The sequence below is a fragment of the Anser anser genome, assembly GCF_964211835.1.
Source record: "Anser anser genome assembly, chromosome: 2".
NCBI lineage: Eukaryota > Metazoa > Chordata > Aves > Anseriformes > Anatidae > Anser > Anser anser.
In genome coordinates, this window is record NC_139721.1 from 121,487,566 (window position 1) to 121,504,550 (window position 16,985).

Consider the following 16,985-nt stretch of genomic DNA (forward strand, 5'->3'; position numbering starts at 1 on the left):
GTTTTCAATATTTGGACACTTTTGATAGACCATTAATAAAAATGCTGTAGCACAGGCATTGTTTGTGATTACTTCTACTGTGGAAACTTGCCTCCTAACAGCTTTCTTAACAACACTATGAATTTTCTTTAAAGTACAGATCAAGCTCAAGGTTAATGGCTTAAAAGGAGGAAAACATTTTCTTACCTGTTTACATTCTGATTTAGATAATTAAAAGTGGGGAGCAATTAATTCTGAATTCTTTTGCACACTTTCAGGGAGGAAAGAAGTTGTAAATTTATTATTTACAGTCAAGGCAGCAAAGCAGCGCAGATGAGTTCAGAAGTTTTATAAACAACAGTTTTTGTCAAGAAGGGTCTAGAATATACATTGTGGGGAAAAAAAAATCCCTATGAAAGTCTAGAACTGAGCAATTTGCACATGGTTTAGCTTTTGCAGGTTTCTACACAATGATAAAGGTAATCAAAGACAAAGATATAAATAAAGATATTTTTATTCCTGCACCTGGCTTTCCTGAAATATCATGACTGTATTTCTCTTGTACTGTGTTTCTGTTTCAACACAGTGCCTCTTGGTGAAGTTATTCTCTCACAGAGTCTCTATAACTGCTTTTGTTCTGCAGGGAACATCAAAATTGTTCAATCATTTGCCTTTGCTCTCTTACTCCTGGCAAATTTGAAAACAAACATTTTTTCCTTCTTTAGTAAAAGAAGAAGTGCTATGAATAAATATTTGAAGTACTTCTGTAATTATTTGATATTTCATTTTTCAGTATCAATCATTTATAGTCTATTATATTATTGTTGATATAGTTTATAAAATTATATCATAGCTTTCTTCTCCCCGCATAACATGTGCATAAAGATATGGACATGTTTTAGTTCCAGGGTAAGACAATAGAAATACATACCTCTTAGCATACTTAAAGGAATGCAGATAACAAAAATGAAATTTCTACATGGGCAAACAGATTTAGCTAATGGTATTATGATTCCAAATTTATAAGAATGGATTAAAATCGACTACTATAATTTAATACAACTATGGCTTTCTTTTCAACCATTACAGGCTGATTTCAGTCAACATACATAGTTATCACTGTGTTCTGAACCAGAATGCTCAGGAAGATTCAGTTTGCCCAAAGTTGAATCAAGTTTGCACGTGTCATTCTGAGGATGGGCCCTCATGAAGGAGCTTGGATCTGTTTGAGAAATGACATTAACAATGACATTAACATTTCCTAAAGCTAATTTTCCTGCCCAAATTGCAGGAGTGGCACTGCCAGACCTGGTGGGGAATGGACCTCCACAAGGCACCTCACTTGCATGGTAAGGCTGCTGTAGAAGGGTGAAAATCCAGCGTAGGTGGATTTTAATATCCAACTAAAAATATTAAAAAAAAAAAAAGTAAGCAAAAGCATTTACAATAAGGTTTTGTTTGTTTTGCAAGCAGGCTCCCTTGAACTATGAAAATAGCTGCATTCTTCACACACATTTATTATTATCTTTACTATTAATGCTCCAGGGCAAACACCACATAAACATGTTTATCATCCATTTATTAATAAAGGTCATTACTATAAAATGATACACTTGTGCTCTGTTAAAGTGTTAGTTAATGTTTCATAAACATTCTTGTACATGAACTTTAAATCAGGTTGTTGAAAACAGTTGCAATAAATTCCTAAACCACAAGTGGTCATAAAATCGTTTATGCTCACCCAGCCTATTCTACTTTTCCTGGTCCTCTAAATCATTCAGCTCATATTTCCTGAAAATCAGGGGGAAAAAAAGAAAAGAAAAAAACAACAATGCTTGTTAGCATTAAAGTATGCCCAATGGTACATGTCATTTAAACTTTAAAATATTCTAATCCATTATGGGGGCAACATATATTTTATTTCTAATGGGCTCAAAGTGAATCTTAAAAAGATTAATTCGCTAGAGGCATCTGAATTAAACCATCAGAAGCGTAAAAAGAGACTGAAAGTCACTGTGGTTCACATAAATCCTAGATAACAATATGGAAAAAGCTCCTTTATTTGAGATATGAATAGATAATGAGAACATTATGAAAGCTTCCTTTGTGTGTTCTCAACTGTCACTGAAAGCGTTTCCCAATTAGGACAAAAAGCCAAAAAATTAATTAAAATTGCAATTCAGTCTAAATGCCCTGTTTACTTTCAGTTACAAAGGTTTTGCACTATAAAGATAAATACAGTCTATGATTACCAAAAACAACAGCGTCAAAATTTATAAATGGAAGGTGAGAATAGGCAGATATACTCAGAACACTGTGTTACTTATTTATTGCTATATTTAAATGCTATAAATGAATGATACGGCACTCAAGCTGTCCAAGGGATAGTTTGCAATTCAGTCCATTGTATTTTAATCAATAAATAATCATGAACAGAGAAGGACATGATTTCTCATGTAACCAGCCACTGTTGGGTTCCAGGGAGCAAGTTGCCTTCATAGACGCCGAGGATGTTTAAAAAAAAATTAAACACCAAGTGTTGCAGTGGGAATGTGTTATCAGGCCACTTTGATCTGAGGCTTTGATTTGTCCAAAATAAATAAATAAATCAATAAAATAAAAAATATAAATAAAAATACACTATTATAAGTTCTCCCTTTCTATCCTAAATGGATTTATTTTAAACTGATGGAGAAGCAAAATAAAAATTCTCCCTACTTGTTTTCCCTTACTACATTATGTCAGTTTAAGTAGGGTCCCATATAAGAAGCTACTTCTAAACTAAGGATGAGCTCAATAAATTATTTATTTATCTTTTATAAAGTAATGGTATTTGACCACTGCATGTATTCTGTGCTGTACCCATCTATGTCTTCAAACACTTACATGCCAAGAATGACTTTGCCTTGCCTCACTGGTATTAAATAGAAATAAAGCACTCCGGGAAAGAGGGGAATCACCTGTGCATCCAGGCACAGCCTTGAATATAACATTCCCTTAAATGAAAAAACACTATCCCAGAGCAGAAGCTTTCCCCAGGGGATTCCTACAGCAACCTCCCAGAAAGTTGCTCTGTTTATTTCATTCAGCCCAAATCACCTAAAATAGATAGTTCTGCTTCTCCGAGCAGTGTTGCCATGGTAGCCCCGAGCTCCCTGCAGTCCCCAGTCCTCCCCAGGAAGACGGGGAAGTGCTCAGCAAGTAACGTGGAGCACAGCATGGGCTACTGTGGCAGCATCCAGTGTAACAGTACCCAAGTTTCCTTTCAAGAAGGTGCTGTGGAAACCTTACTCCAGGCCTTATCTGGACTCAGTCTCTGCCACCCAGACGTCAACCAGCACCCGGCTCCCTGCAAGTGCTGGAGGCATGGAGATGGCCTGGCAACAGCGGGATCAAATACAAGCACGGCAGCAGGCTGAAGGCACTGCACATCACAGAGGTCATCCTCGCCAAGCTGACATTGGTGGCAAGGCTTCATCAGAGCCTGCTTTTCACCCACAGCCTCACTGGCACTCATGGACGAGAGGACTGAAGAGGACTCGGGGCAGATGAATAGTTACCAACAGTTACTCTCTGGGCCTCCCACGTATGAAGCAGCAAAGCTGCTAGGAGGAGACTCCATCTGCTCCTGGTAGGGAGCACAAACATAAATAACACCGTATGGCCAATGTTACCCGAGGCAGCTGTCAGATCTAAAAGAATCCTAATATTACAGTATGCTGCAATCTGCACATAATATTGAGCAGAATATGATCCCAAAGAGTTTCTAAATTTAGTTTTTAAGCTAACATAAACTTGAATGTTTTATCTGTAAATATGGGGGGAATGGAGAGGGAGGAACTACTGCAGCACTTGGGGAAAAATTAAAAAATATATATATATAAAAGCCTGCTTGATATCACTGTGTAGTAGCATTTTACCAGAATGGATCCACATAAGACGATCCTAAGTAACAGAGGGCATTTCCCTCAAGCACTTCAGATTCAGCCTCATCACTCAATAACTTGTTTGCACAGGTTGTTTTGAGTAGAATAGCAAGGACTCTAGTTGATGGCTGAGAATCTAAAATCAGCTTTGTTAATCTCTGAGCTCCTGAACAAGAGGAAAAAAACACTATGGTATGCAAATATTGTTTCCTCTGAACCACATGTACTTTGCTGCTGATGAGCAAGGAGAGAAAGTGCCATTTCTTCCTGTGTTTCCATATAAAGTGGCAAAAATCCTGTGCTGCAATTCTCTCGGTAACTTGCAGACAACTGTGCCAAATGATGGCACAACTATTTACTCCAAACAGAAAGAAGGAAAAAAAAAAGGGGGGGAGGGGGAATATCATCTTCAGATTAGTGTTTTATATATGAATGCACACAAACAAATCTTAAAACAAAGATTACTTCTAGAAGCTCTTTTTGCTTTACAAAAGGCTGATAAATACTGCTTCATGTTCTCCCATCCAGAAGATAAACATAGCTTGTCAGTCTTTAAACACCACTTTGAAGACCTCCTAACATAAGCTTTGATTTAGTAGAGCAGTTAAGCATGCAGGAGGCCATAGGTATATACATAAGGGGTGGGTTTGTTATTGAAGATGAAAAGGACATGCAAACCAGTGCTTTGCTGAACTACAGCTCCAGTGAATTCTTTTCAGAAACTGCTGCCTAACATTGAATTATCTTTTTCTCTCTCCATTTCATCCCCTCTTTAATCAGGATTTATCACTTTTGATTGCAGCTTAGTGACTAGTATTTCTCTGACAGATTTAAACTCTTGCTTTATATGACTAATTTGTACATAGTGTCTGCTGTTGTCCTTTCCTAAATGACACCAGTTATTTTTTAGCTCCACACGGCAGGAAGGAATAAGTAGTCAGGCTCTTTTGACTTCTACTGCTCTGTTAATTAACTGCAGCTACCAGAAAGAGTTGTGAAAAACACTGGTCAGGCCTCTCCAGGTTCAAAATTTCTTTGCTCTAACTGTGATTTGACATATGATATAGGCGTTCTCCAGCTGAAGGCTTTTCTTTTTTTTTTTTTTCTTCCTAACTGCATGGTTGAAGCCCATGAGCAAGTAAAGACTCCTAATAGTTACTGTACAGTAATTATTGTTGGTTGTGCCTATTCTACCAACTGAAGATGACAGCAAAATAAAGTATTCTGTGTGGTACGTCCAAAAGTTTCAGCATGTGTGACATGCCCTTAGGTGGTCTAAGAAATGCACAGAATCTGCAAATGGTGCTGTACAGATCTGCTGACTTTGCAGGAGCAGAGCTTAGAGCAGTGGTGATTTTAGACATATTTCTACGCTGTCTTAATATTGGCATTCACTTCCATTATGGGGGAATTTCTTTGGTGTATGCTTGTGTGTTTTGGTGGGGTTTTGGGAAAAAAAAAAAAAAGAGAGAAAAAAAAAAGAAAAAAGCACAGATTTAAGGGTAATAGGGGCTTCCATCACCATCCTGTCAGACATTTCCCATAAAAATTTACCCCAGAGCTAATGACAGACTCATTTAGGAGAAGGGTTTCACTTGCACATTTGTATTTCATTTTGAGGTATTTCTGGCTGGTGATGCACTGTGTCAGTACTACCTACCCACCTTGTTCCTCTCCCCGTGATTTTCCTTCTCCACTGTAACGACTAAGGATAGCAGTATGGTTTCATTTGTTCTTTTTCATTTCCTTTCTAGAAATTACCAGTTGAACTGCAGTAATTCATTACGTGAAATCTCCACAAATGTTTATTTTTAGAGCTGACCCCCTCTAAGGCACAAACGTTTGCTCATGCACAATCAAGAAAAAGCAGATGAGGATACACTCAAACCTGCAATGGAAGTACATGTTTATACACTGACGTATTGCAATTTAAAGATGCATCGAGAGTAATTTGCAACCCTGGGTCACTCACTAGAACAATTTAGCTGGTGAAAGGCAAGGACCAAATCTACATTATGAGGCCACAAAGGAAATGCTCCTAACAGTATTGAACATTAAGTCTTCGGCTTCTTATAAAGAAAACAACAACAACAAAAAAAAACTTATTGTGTTGTCTGATTTGGATTCCTAGGAGCATTACAAATGGAGTCAACACTAATTGAAGTAGCAGACATTTCATCGTCTACAGACACCAGCGTCAGAAAAGGAAGGTACATTTGGAAAGAAACCAGCAACTAATCAGGTCTCCCAATTTAGACAGAGCCTTTGAATGAACGCCCAAATGAGAAGACTGAGAATGAACTTCTGGAAGAGACAGCTAAGTTGGCATTAGCATTAATTGCCAAGACTGCTTTCTGAAATTCTTTGACCCACTGAAACATTTCAGTTATGCCTCGAAGTAAAATATCCTGGTCTTCCCCCAAACCACCTGTCATTCTGTCTCCAGGTTTGTTAGCACAAGCAAGGAGAAATCTGTGCTTCATTTCAGCAACACAAATCTCTGCTTGACTGAGGTAGACCCACCAACAGACGCAGGAGCAGAATCTCACAGCTCCTAGAAGATCTGCTCATTATTTACTGATGAACTGTTTATGCAGTTGTGGCACACAAGGGCTTAGTGAAGTACTTATAGCCACTTGAATATCTTTGTAAGTAAAGTAATCAGATGTCATCAGAACGCAAACAAAGGAAATGATGGAAACTCTCACTGGGGATTTTGTCTTACCTTTCCCTTCCTCTCAAACATTAAACAGCTTGAAAAATACTTGACAAGTTCTGATGTGATGCAAAGTTTCTTTCTTCTGGGGATGCCATCAGAAAGATTAAAACTGAAAAGTAACTGTCCAATTTTATCTCTTTTAGATTATTAAAGCTGAGATCTATTTTTGGCTTCAGCTGCTTGTGTGAAAAGATACTTTCAGGAAATTTTCAGTGTGAGCTGCTCTATCTGAAATATTCAATAAGAGACTGCTATTTTTGTTTCTCTCAATCTTTTTCTTCACTTATGACAATGACATAGCTAAATCTAAATGAATTTCCCAGGAATCTCTCCACATTTACAAGCAGACTTCCCTGGCAAGGCAGCCACATGCCTTTTTCCACCATTTTCTCCCAGGTTTTACCATTTTCCCAAACAAATATGGGTGGGCAAACTATTGGTAAGTGTGGCTTAGTAGATCCGAGTCCCACCTGGGATGGGATATTTTGCAAAGTGTCACAGAAGAGGAGTTTCATTCCCAGAGCTCCAGTGTGATCCTTGTTCACCCAGTGTGGGGACAAGGTGGTGGGGGTCCGTTTGGGCAGCCAGGCTCCAGCCCGAAGCAAAGAGCTCTGAAGGACTTTCTCAGCACCAAGATGCTGCATCCCTCTCTTGTCTTGCTGCCTCCCAGCCTCACCTCTGTTGCAGCTCACTGCCCTGTCTCCAGCCCATGAGGACAGGGGGTGCACAGTGCCTCATACCCTGCATTTCCCCTCTTCTATGTTCACCAAAACCACAAATAAAAATCACATACCCCCATCAGCCAGTTCAATGATGGTTGCAAAACATTTCAAACCACCTGAGTCTTTGTTCCATGAACGTGAGTCGGACCCTAGACAGGTTGCTCATCAGCAGCCTGCTTGCTGAGGAACATTTCAACTCAAGTTGAAAGTTCAAAAGTTCACCTTCGCATTCAAATCCGTGGCCATAGCAGGGGGGTTGGAACTAGACGATCTTTAAAGTCCCTTCCAACCCAAGCCATTCTATGAATTTCTCATTTCCATTTACGTTTGTCCATCCAGCACTAAAGATTAGTAAGTAAGTACACCTGAAATAATATTTAGGAAATCTTTTATACTTTAAGAATTAAAACATCAATTCAATTAAACAATAATATCCAATATATAATTTACCTCCATATCCTTCTTACGAAAAAAGTCTGCTTAATGATATCAACTTAAATATATATACGCACATATATATATGTACATATATATATATATATATATATTCAGCCAGTTAACTTTTACTTAAAGCCAAAATCTTCTTCCATTTGTCTTCTCTGAGTTTTACTGGATTTGGCCCGACTGCAAAATATATAGATTATAGAGAAGAAAGTGAAAAGTGTAATTTTCAGTGATGGAGCCAAGGCCTTGGTGACAGACCTCCAGGAATCCTGAGTCTGAAATTCTATGAAGTGTTTGTAAAGAATAGCAAGGATCTTATCCAGAAGAAATTTCTTAAGCTATTATTAGACATTACAATGTAAAAGTGTAATAAGAAGGAAGAAAATATCCTGGCATCTTTCCCCTTTTTTTTTAACTTAGAGTAAATGAAATGCTAATTTCAGAAGATAAAAGTAAAGGATTATTCAAAATCAACTAAAATTAAAATATTCTGATATTTTTAAGTCATGCATTATGTTGATGTACTTTTTCCACCTGAGTGAAAAAGCAGTGAAGTAATGAAAATGAATGAGTGTTTATTCAAAGCTAGAATTTTTCTTTGGCTCTCGTACCTACACACAATTGCATATGAAACTTCACATTAGACTGGCATAATTTAACTACTAGCCTCTCGTTAATGTGCAAGTGGTAACTCCAGTGTTCAGATTCTCTGCAGAGCTATTCAAATGAGGAAAAGCAGGCATTTCTTAATTTCCTTTCTCAGAATCACCTCATTTAAATAGTAAGTAGGGCATGCCCAAAGAGGATGTCCCCAATTACAAAGCATTTTACTTATATCAACAAATTCACACTCAGAAAATGATCCAAGCCTACCAACTTCCAAGTTCCCCCTAAAGTAATTTATAGTAGCAGTTGCAAAGACACACATGCATTAGAGGAGATGGTAGTACAGGTCTTTGAGCTAAATGCACTTAGTTCATCATTCACTGCAACACAAACATTTAATCCACTGAAGGATGGGTTCTTGCTTTACTCTTGCCAGCCATCATTTCCACAGCAGGCACCTTGAATTACTTGCTCATACACAAATATAAAAAAGTGCCAAGCCATCCATCTGATGACATGCATCCTCTGAGCCAGAGGAACTGTTTAAACACTTACTATTGGTAGATATTTATGTGGTTTTACACCCACTTCAGATTTAAGTTTGCTCATTATGATGGTTGGAGCTGGCCTTTAAGATATGTCTTCTTAATACAGGGAATTACATGAAGACAAGCTGCTGCAGAATTTGCCATTATTAAACGGTGGATGAAAAATAAGGCAACACAGAAAAGGGAGCAAGTTGGTGTGCAATCAATTGACTGCCTTTCCAAAGTGCACTTTGTTAATCTTCCAGGAGAATCTTTTGTATTCCTAAGTCCTCTATGCAGAATTCAGTAAATACCACCAAGGAACTCTACAGCAGTGTTATAACTTACCTTCATAAACACAATCAGCCTCCTCTAGAAGTAGAGAGCTAGTTTATGAGGTGAGAAAGGTGATGTTTTAAATCTGTGCAACACTCCAAATTTACAGCCTAATTGACATGTAGTAATCTATGTTATACACATGTTGTGCTAATTTTTCACCAGCCTGTCCCACCTGCACTTTTGAGGGTGCAGCTAAGCCTGGGTTCAAACTAACCTTTAGATCTGAGTGCTTTCTCCTGAAGCAACAATTCTGACCTAGTTCAAACACCCCTTTATTTGACTTTCAAGCCTTAGCTATGTTCTTGCCCCAAAAGAATCTTATTCCTAGAGAAGGTCATAAGAATCTGGCTACCCTGTCCCCCTTCCCATGCATCTTTGGATCGTAAAGCCCGAGCTTTGGTGAGGAGGAACTAGTGTTACATACGTACTGTTGCTCAGGGATCACACTCTAGACTCTCAAAGCAAAAGCCCTGGAAAAATACTTTAAATTCCAGTCATCATGCACTAAAATTTGAAAACACCAGAAGCCTCCATATGCTTTTCAGGGATCAGGGGAAAGTAATCTGAATATCAGGTCCCTTAAGTTCTTTCAAGCAATCAGAGATGAAAATTATGCATTTGCTCTGCAGCATTCCAGTGTGTATTTTGATGCAGGGTAAATTAATTGTCTCTGCTAATTTACTCCAGTTACTTCAAACCTTGTTAATTAGGCTGATCTGTGCTGTATTATGATCCTGTTTCCTTCAGAGTAAGTGTTTCCTTTGCTGGGCTGTTTTGTTGTTTTGTTTTTTTTTTAGCTCATTGAGCATATAGATTTGTACAAGATGTTGGGAAATAAATCTAGACATGCATGCATAGGGGAACAAATTCATTAATATCATCGTTAGAGGCAGGATTTACTTCTCTTCCACAGGCACAATCTCACCAAGTGCCTGGAAGGGGCTGCTGCCACCACGGCCACACCAGTGCCACTGCTCTAGTGCACACCTCCCTGCTTTGTGTCCCTTTCTAGAAATGCCGCTGGGTGCATCAATTGCCCTTTCTTCCCTCTCCAGCTGGGGTGAAGGAAGGAGCCCCCATTTCCAGGCCCACAGGAGGGAAGGGGAAGAGCCGAGCATAGGCAGCACAGCCCTGAGCTAGCAAGTGGGAGCTTTCCAGGAGGAGGCTGCAGTGACAGCAGCAACTGGTTTAACTGAGTTGCCTCCCAGACAGCCTGCTCTAACTAGGTACCTAAACCACTTCAGGGCTCCCAGCTTTGCAGGTGCTCTCTGTAGCTGGCAACCAAGCTACTCAGTTTACCACGTGCACTAGCTATGTCAGCAGTTCAGCCATTTGCTACGTTTTCAGCTTGAGTCAGCATACTCCACTTTTACAAGATCCATACACATTAATACAAGAAGAACTTGCAAGCCATGTTTCTGTAATGCACAATAACTACAAATTTTCAAAAAAAAAAAAAAAAGCTGTTTTTCCCTCTCCCTTTTGATTGAGGAAGCTGGAAGAAAAAAAAAAAAACAACAAACAAACAGCTTAATGAGCCCCCATTTGTTTCTCTTTAGATATTTACCAAGCTCTCCTCACCTGCTAAAGGCAACAAGAAAAACAAGAACGAGGAAAAAAAAAAAAAAAGGCAGCTTTCCAGGTTCCCTATCCAAGTCAGCAGCAGCATCCAAGCATCCCAAGCATCCAGACAGAGAATCAGAGAATAGGGCAACACCCCACAACAGAGATAGCTCACTCTGTGAGACTGACTTCCAACCACCAGCTAAGCAAAATGAAGGCATGCAGGCCATAATTAAGGTGACTGGCTGACTTCTGCTTTAATTGGCACGAGCTGTTAAGCATATCAGCAGATAAATTTTTTGTATGGGTAAAAAGAGGGCTCTCAGAGAAAATGGATGTCTGTCATGCACAAAAGAGTAGAACATAGTCAAGAAGAAATGAGTGAAATGGGAATGACTGAAAAGGGAACGTCCTCTAGCAACTGAAGCTCAGTTACCTATACATGTCAACTTCGCTGTGTGCTGACTCCTCTTCTCCTGGCAAATCTGCATAGGCTTAATTGAGGCCAAACCCATATGGACTCAAGTAATGAAAAACAAAAATGTTTTCTGGGGGATTAGCACATTGGCTTCCATGTCCTCATGTCAGGAGTCTGCAAGACAAGCTGTGCAGATGACGGTATCTGCCACAGGCAAACCTGGCAAAGCAGCCTCCTTACAGAAAGGGTGCAGCCAGGGAGAAAAAGTAGTGCCAAGTTGAAGAGAGAAGAAGTTCGGGTGACTTTATGCAAAGCACATTCAAGAGTATAACCAAAGGTTTGGGGACTTCCACCAAAAAGACCAGCTTTCTAACACTGTAGAGAGAAGCAAAAGAGGTGCCATGCAAGTATTCGGTGCTTGAGTCCTCTTACACATTCCTTTTGTGCAAAGGCACAAAAATGCATGGGAATGCTGTAGTATATCTAAGCACCAGTTTTATATATATTTGTGCTTTTTTTTTCATGGAAACTTATTACGCTTTGTGTTTGTGCAAAGTTTGAAGTTGCTTCTGCTGCGTTATGCCACCCCTGCATGTCACTTTAAGGCAAAATGAAAAGGAAAGATTTCATCAATGTTACAAGATACTTGTGGGATTGGATCACTGTACACCCAACTCAAATCATTCTGAGAACTATAAACAAGAAGGAAAGTGTGCAGGGATATTCCCTACAATAATACAGAACTATAAACATAAATCATGTATTTCTATCCCAAATAAATACGTAATTTACCATGCAAAATTGCATACAGCTGTGGACCTTTCCAGTAGTTTCCCTTTGGTTATAACTATTTTATAAGACTTAAATTTCATCACAAATTTATCTGAGTGTTATTCTGTGTTGCAGTTGTGGTAAATCTGCTCTGTATTTTGTAGGGAAAATTCTTGTATTGTACAGCTGTTGAAGTAGAGAGGGTACTGCGAGTTATAAAATTATAACTAAATGATTGATTATAAAATTATATAGTAAAATAGATGGATTTATCCTCATTCCATTATTTATTAGGTCAGAAGTTAGTTAGGATCAGTCAGTTAGCTGTTAACACCTGGGAAGTCATGTCCCAGGAGGAAGGGGTAGCTGTGCCATGACTCCCAAGCAGAGAACAAGCAAACTGTCCCAAAAGCCATCTGGGGGACAGGTTATGAGCTGCAGCATCACTAAATTTTTACAGGGAGGTCTCTGCTCAAGGACAGTGTATGACATAATCTGGAATGTGTGGAAGAAACAGCTCATGCTGATCAAGTCTTTGATGATGGGTATGTCAGGAGAAAAATGAAGCAAGACCAAGATCTCTGCAGTCTAGTTTCCTAGGGGCATCATGGTGACCGTGCAGATCAGCCTGGGAGAGGCAGTTTCCCAGCCCCATGTTACTCCTGGCTCCGTGGGGACTGAGTGTTGCACTCCGAACAGCATCGCCGTGCAGAAAGAAGTAGCCCTTTGTTGAACATCTCAAGACTGTATCATTTCTTTCACCTTAAAAATACACCTCTGAAGCTTGTCAGATAATTCATTATCTCCTGCTTCAGTCTTTTGTTTCAGAGGATGATCTGGAGGCATGTGATAATAGCCGTGAAGATTAAAATGATCTGAGGATTTGAGGTCTGAATAGCAGAAGGGAATTGTATTTATATTAGTATCTCCCACCCAAGAGCTAGAGGATCATCTTTGTGGTGCTCTTCTGCAGCTTGTTGTGCATATTTCTTAAAAACAGTGTGGGCTCTCAGTTATTTCAAAGACAGAATTTCCTGAAACACAATGACCTTCTCTTATTTTGCCTTTCTAATGATGCATTGTGTATGTACACGAAGGTTCTTGCTCTTCTCCATAAAGATTCTTCTAAGTATTTCTAGTGGGTGGGTTGCATGCACTGAAATCTCAGCACGAACAGATTACATATCCCATCTTCGTTTGCCTGATTAAGACTTTGGTAGATCCAAGCCCTACTTTAAAGTTATAGAGCCATAACAAGGTTATAGTAACAAACTGGTGCAGAAAATTTATTATATGACAAACAAAACCGAATAGTCTACTGTATCAAATATAGCCCCATTTAAAGAGATTGTAATAAATAGGCAAAGAAAAAAAAAAAAGGAATTAGACTTTACTGCTTTTATGCTAAACAAACATGTTTAAATGCTTTAACCAATGAAATGATGGTTAGAAGAGAGAGAGAGAAAGAAAAAAAATGGCAGGCATCTTATCCTTTCTTCTTTATGGAGAGCGACAGGTCATTTATCTGGACAGCAAAATTAACAATGCACTTTCTTGGGGCAAGATGCTCCTGAGAAGAGCAGTGCTGACCATTGCTGCTGTCTTTGTTTATGAAGAACTTCAGCTCCTGGTGAAGTCAGCAAGACTCACATTTGTTTATGTATTGAGTTTGTCCTAAGAGTGCCCCCTGGAAAAAAGAATAAGTGACATTCCCATTCAGACCAGGGGGCAGGGTCAGCATTAGGGTGGAACGCATTGCCTCAATACTCTTGTTATGGTGCCATCCCCCCGCTGTCTTGGCTAGATGACTTTCAGGATGCAATTTCTAAGCCAAGTGTCTGTATAGGTGGCTCTATCAACAGGTCATTTGCAGCCCAACAGAGAGATGCTATTGGTGTGTGCATCCTTAAAACCACATAAAAAATGTAAAGAAGAGTCAGAGACAAGCTAGAGGAAGCAAAAGGAAGAAAGATTTAGGAAGACTGAGGCAAAACAACTGCAAAATAAAGAATCATACCCCTTGCAAATGTTTTTAGCCTAACACAAATGCCTTGGGGCACAGTCTCATTCACAATGACAGGGATGCTATGCCGCTGCTGAATGTGTCCCTTCCCATGTCCATTTGTCAGGCAGTGGGTTCAGCCACCACCCAGACCTCAAAAGTCAAATTCTCTACAAGATTGTTTCAGCCCCTAAAACTCACTGTAGTGTCAGAATTTATGGTGGTTCCACATATTTATGATCTCTAGCTCTATGGCAACCCTAGTAAAGTCATTGCACCGATACGTGAATATGTCATTTCATAATTACTCTAATTTTATTTTAGAAAGTAAAGTTCCTCATTATGCACTAATCAGACTTCTAATCACTCAGCCCTCCCTTCTCTCCCCTCCTTAGGGAAGCCATAGAGACTTATCAAATATGCCACCTTTTTTTTTTTAATGTGCTCATAAAAAGTCATCAGATAAGACGCACTCTGGCATCAGAAAAATGATTAAGCTATTTACAGTGAATATATCCACAAATGAAGATACTATTAATTTGATAATATCTATATTAAAAGATCATTTATTTTTTTTAGAATAATAAAGACTTCTTGATTATTTTAAAATCTAGGCATTATGCACTAAGTGTAAAAGCTTACTTCCCTTACTTACCCTTGCATTACTTCCCTGGCATATAGCTAACAGAAAGCAAACTTCCTGTTTCCTGATGAGCATAAGAACAGCCATGATGGGTTGAATCAAAGGCGTTCTCTTTTTGACACCAAAGAGAGTGGATGGTCCCAAGTGTATCATCCCACTTTTAGTAATCAGGAGCTCAGGAGCTTGGTAAACTGGGAGCTTCATCAAGCTTTATCAGCCACTGATAACTAAAAGAAAAAAAGTACGAACAGTTGCACCAGCCCTGGTCAGCCATCCATATTAACTACAGTTTGTAGACAGCAATAGATGCTTTTGGTGAGGCAACAGATTACTGGTAACATTTGGGTCATCTACCTAAGAGTCAGGAAAATATTTTAATTATATGCACAAGTCCATCTCTCCTAGCTGCTGCAGCAGGTTATCATAATGTTGACTGAAGCATGTGATAGGTGCTGCCCTGAGAAGGGATGTCATTCAAAACAAAGCCCCAAATCATTTTTCCTTCCTGACTAATATATGGATGGTTTTCCAGTCTTCTTTTTTTTTTTTAAAAAAAAAGGCAAAACAAACAAAACAACAACAAAAAAAAACCCTCCATGTTCAAGTTAAAAAAAAAAGTCTCTTCAGATGTTTACAGGAATGAGTCCCCACATTATTGATCATAAGAAATCTCTCCTTGGATTTGCAGTATTTTAGTTTCATTGGATAATCATTAATTGTTCCTGGAGGGTGAAAAGAAATGGAAACATATCTTATTGCTCAGTGATTGTGTCCCAGAGATGTTGTTTCCTGTTGCTTTTAATCTTTTCTTCTTTCTCATCTAAGGAAACCACTAAGTTTCCTATGCTGCTAAGCAAGCTTGTTGTCCTTTCCTTTCCTCTATATTTTTAAAATTATTTTAAAGAAATCTTTTCTAAGACACAGCAGCAGAACAGTACATGTTGTTCTAGATAAGGTTACCAGTGATGTGCCTGATTTACATGATAGCCTTCTAAAATTCTCAGTGCTATTTGTCATCTTATTTCTTTTAATCATAAGAAGTGATCACTATGGACTTCCCTACTATCCTTCCTTAAGGGTCTACCTCAAACAGATGAAGATTTTTCCTCCTTCTTGAACAAAGTTCATATTTCTGGTTTTCAGAGGAGTTCATCTTAAACTTGCCACAAAATTTAATACAGAATATCATAGAATCATAGAATTGTAGAATCATGTAGGTTGGAAAACACCATCAAGAACATCAAGTTCAATACAATTCATCCTATACTTCAGACCAGTGTAATTTCTGGAATACATAGGTTCATAAGTTTGGAGAGGGAAGGTAAGAAGAAACATTTCTTATTACTATTTATGTGATTACAGATTTTCCTATCAAGCATGTTGGGGTGCCCCAGCACTCAGATTTAACATGCAGGCAATTGCCACAGGGATTGTTTTCTGACCTCATCTCATCTGGGTAAGAAGAGACTGATCTGGGACTTCCTGCTGCTCCACCCTAAGACCATGCAAATTTTGTCTTTGCTGTATGGAATGACAGAGATGGTATGCCTGGATTAAAACAAAGCAAAGTTCTTCAGGGAAAAACAATCACCTCGACTTCCACCACAGACCTTACTCAAGACGGAAAAGGTACTATGCAGTCCCATCAAGGCAGCCTGCAATAGCTTAGGTTAACTTCATCCTCTGATGGTGCAAGGATTGACTTCCAAGCAGGATTTTACAGTACTCTGTAAATATATAATGTAGCAGTGGTTCTCACCCCTCACCATCTTCCATTAAGAATGGGGCTATTTGCGTAACTAATCTGAAAAACGTAAGTGTAGGTCACAACACTTCAAGATAGTTAATTCAAGATGCCTTTAGTACTGGGTGATGAAAATGATTGGAGCTGATGTGGAGCACTGATGTGGAGCGCATCTAGCATTTTAACCAGCCAGACATGGAAAGAAGAGTAAGGTTTAGCTCTGGCAGAAAGCAGTGAATCATGGATAATATTTAAGCTTTTCTGGTTAATTATAGAAAGTGTCAAGCAATGTTATATGAGGGAAGAAAGCAAAGGGTAAGAACAATAATTACCATGAAATTCATTGCCCAAAAGTGTCAGACAAAGTAATAACTAGGATTCTTTGTGTTAGGAGAACAGGTAAAATTGTCAACATGAGCAAATACTTTATGAGAGTTCTAAGGTCCAAGTAAAAGTATATTAGACAAATGTAAAACTTTAGTGTTTTGACATAGAAAGGTTGTTATGAACTCTGAGTTTTACTACATCACTTTCAGTCAAGAGGCATACCAAAGCTTAGAACTTTAGAAGTTCAGACCTGCT

At 38.8% G+C, this 16,985-nt stretch overlaps 1 protein-coding gene across 2 annotated transcripts in view; it reads right to left on the reverse strand.

Annotated features, from left to right (window-relative positions):
• Positions 1-16,985, reverse strand: part of LRRC3B (leucine rich repeat containing 3B) — a 234,364-nt gene that overhangs the window by 142,105 nt on the left and 75,274 nt on the right. The window contains exon 6 of one of the 2 annotated variants that reach the window (XR_014580445.1): positions 13,414-13,701. The exons of the other annotated variant lie outside the window; for it this stretch is intronic. The gene's annotated coding sequence lies outside the window, so the exon portion shown is untranslated. Of the gene's footprint in view, positions 1-13,413; positions 13,702-16,985 lie in introns of those variants that run through there. 2 annotated transcript variants of the gene reach the window in all.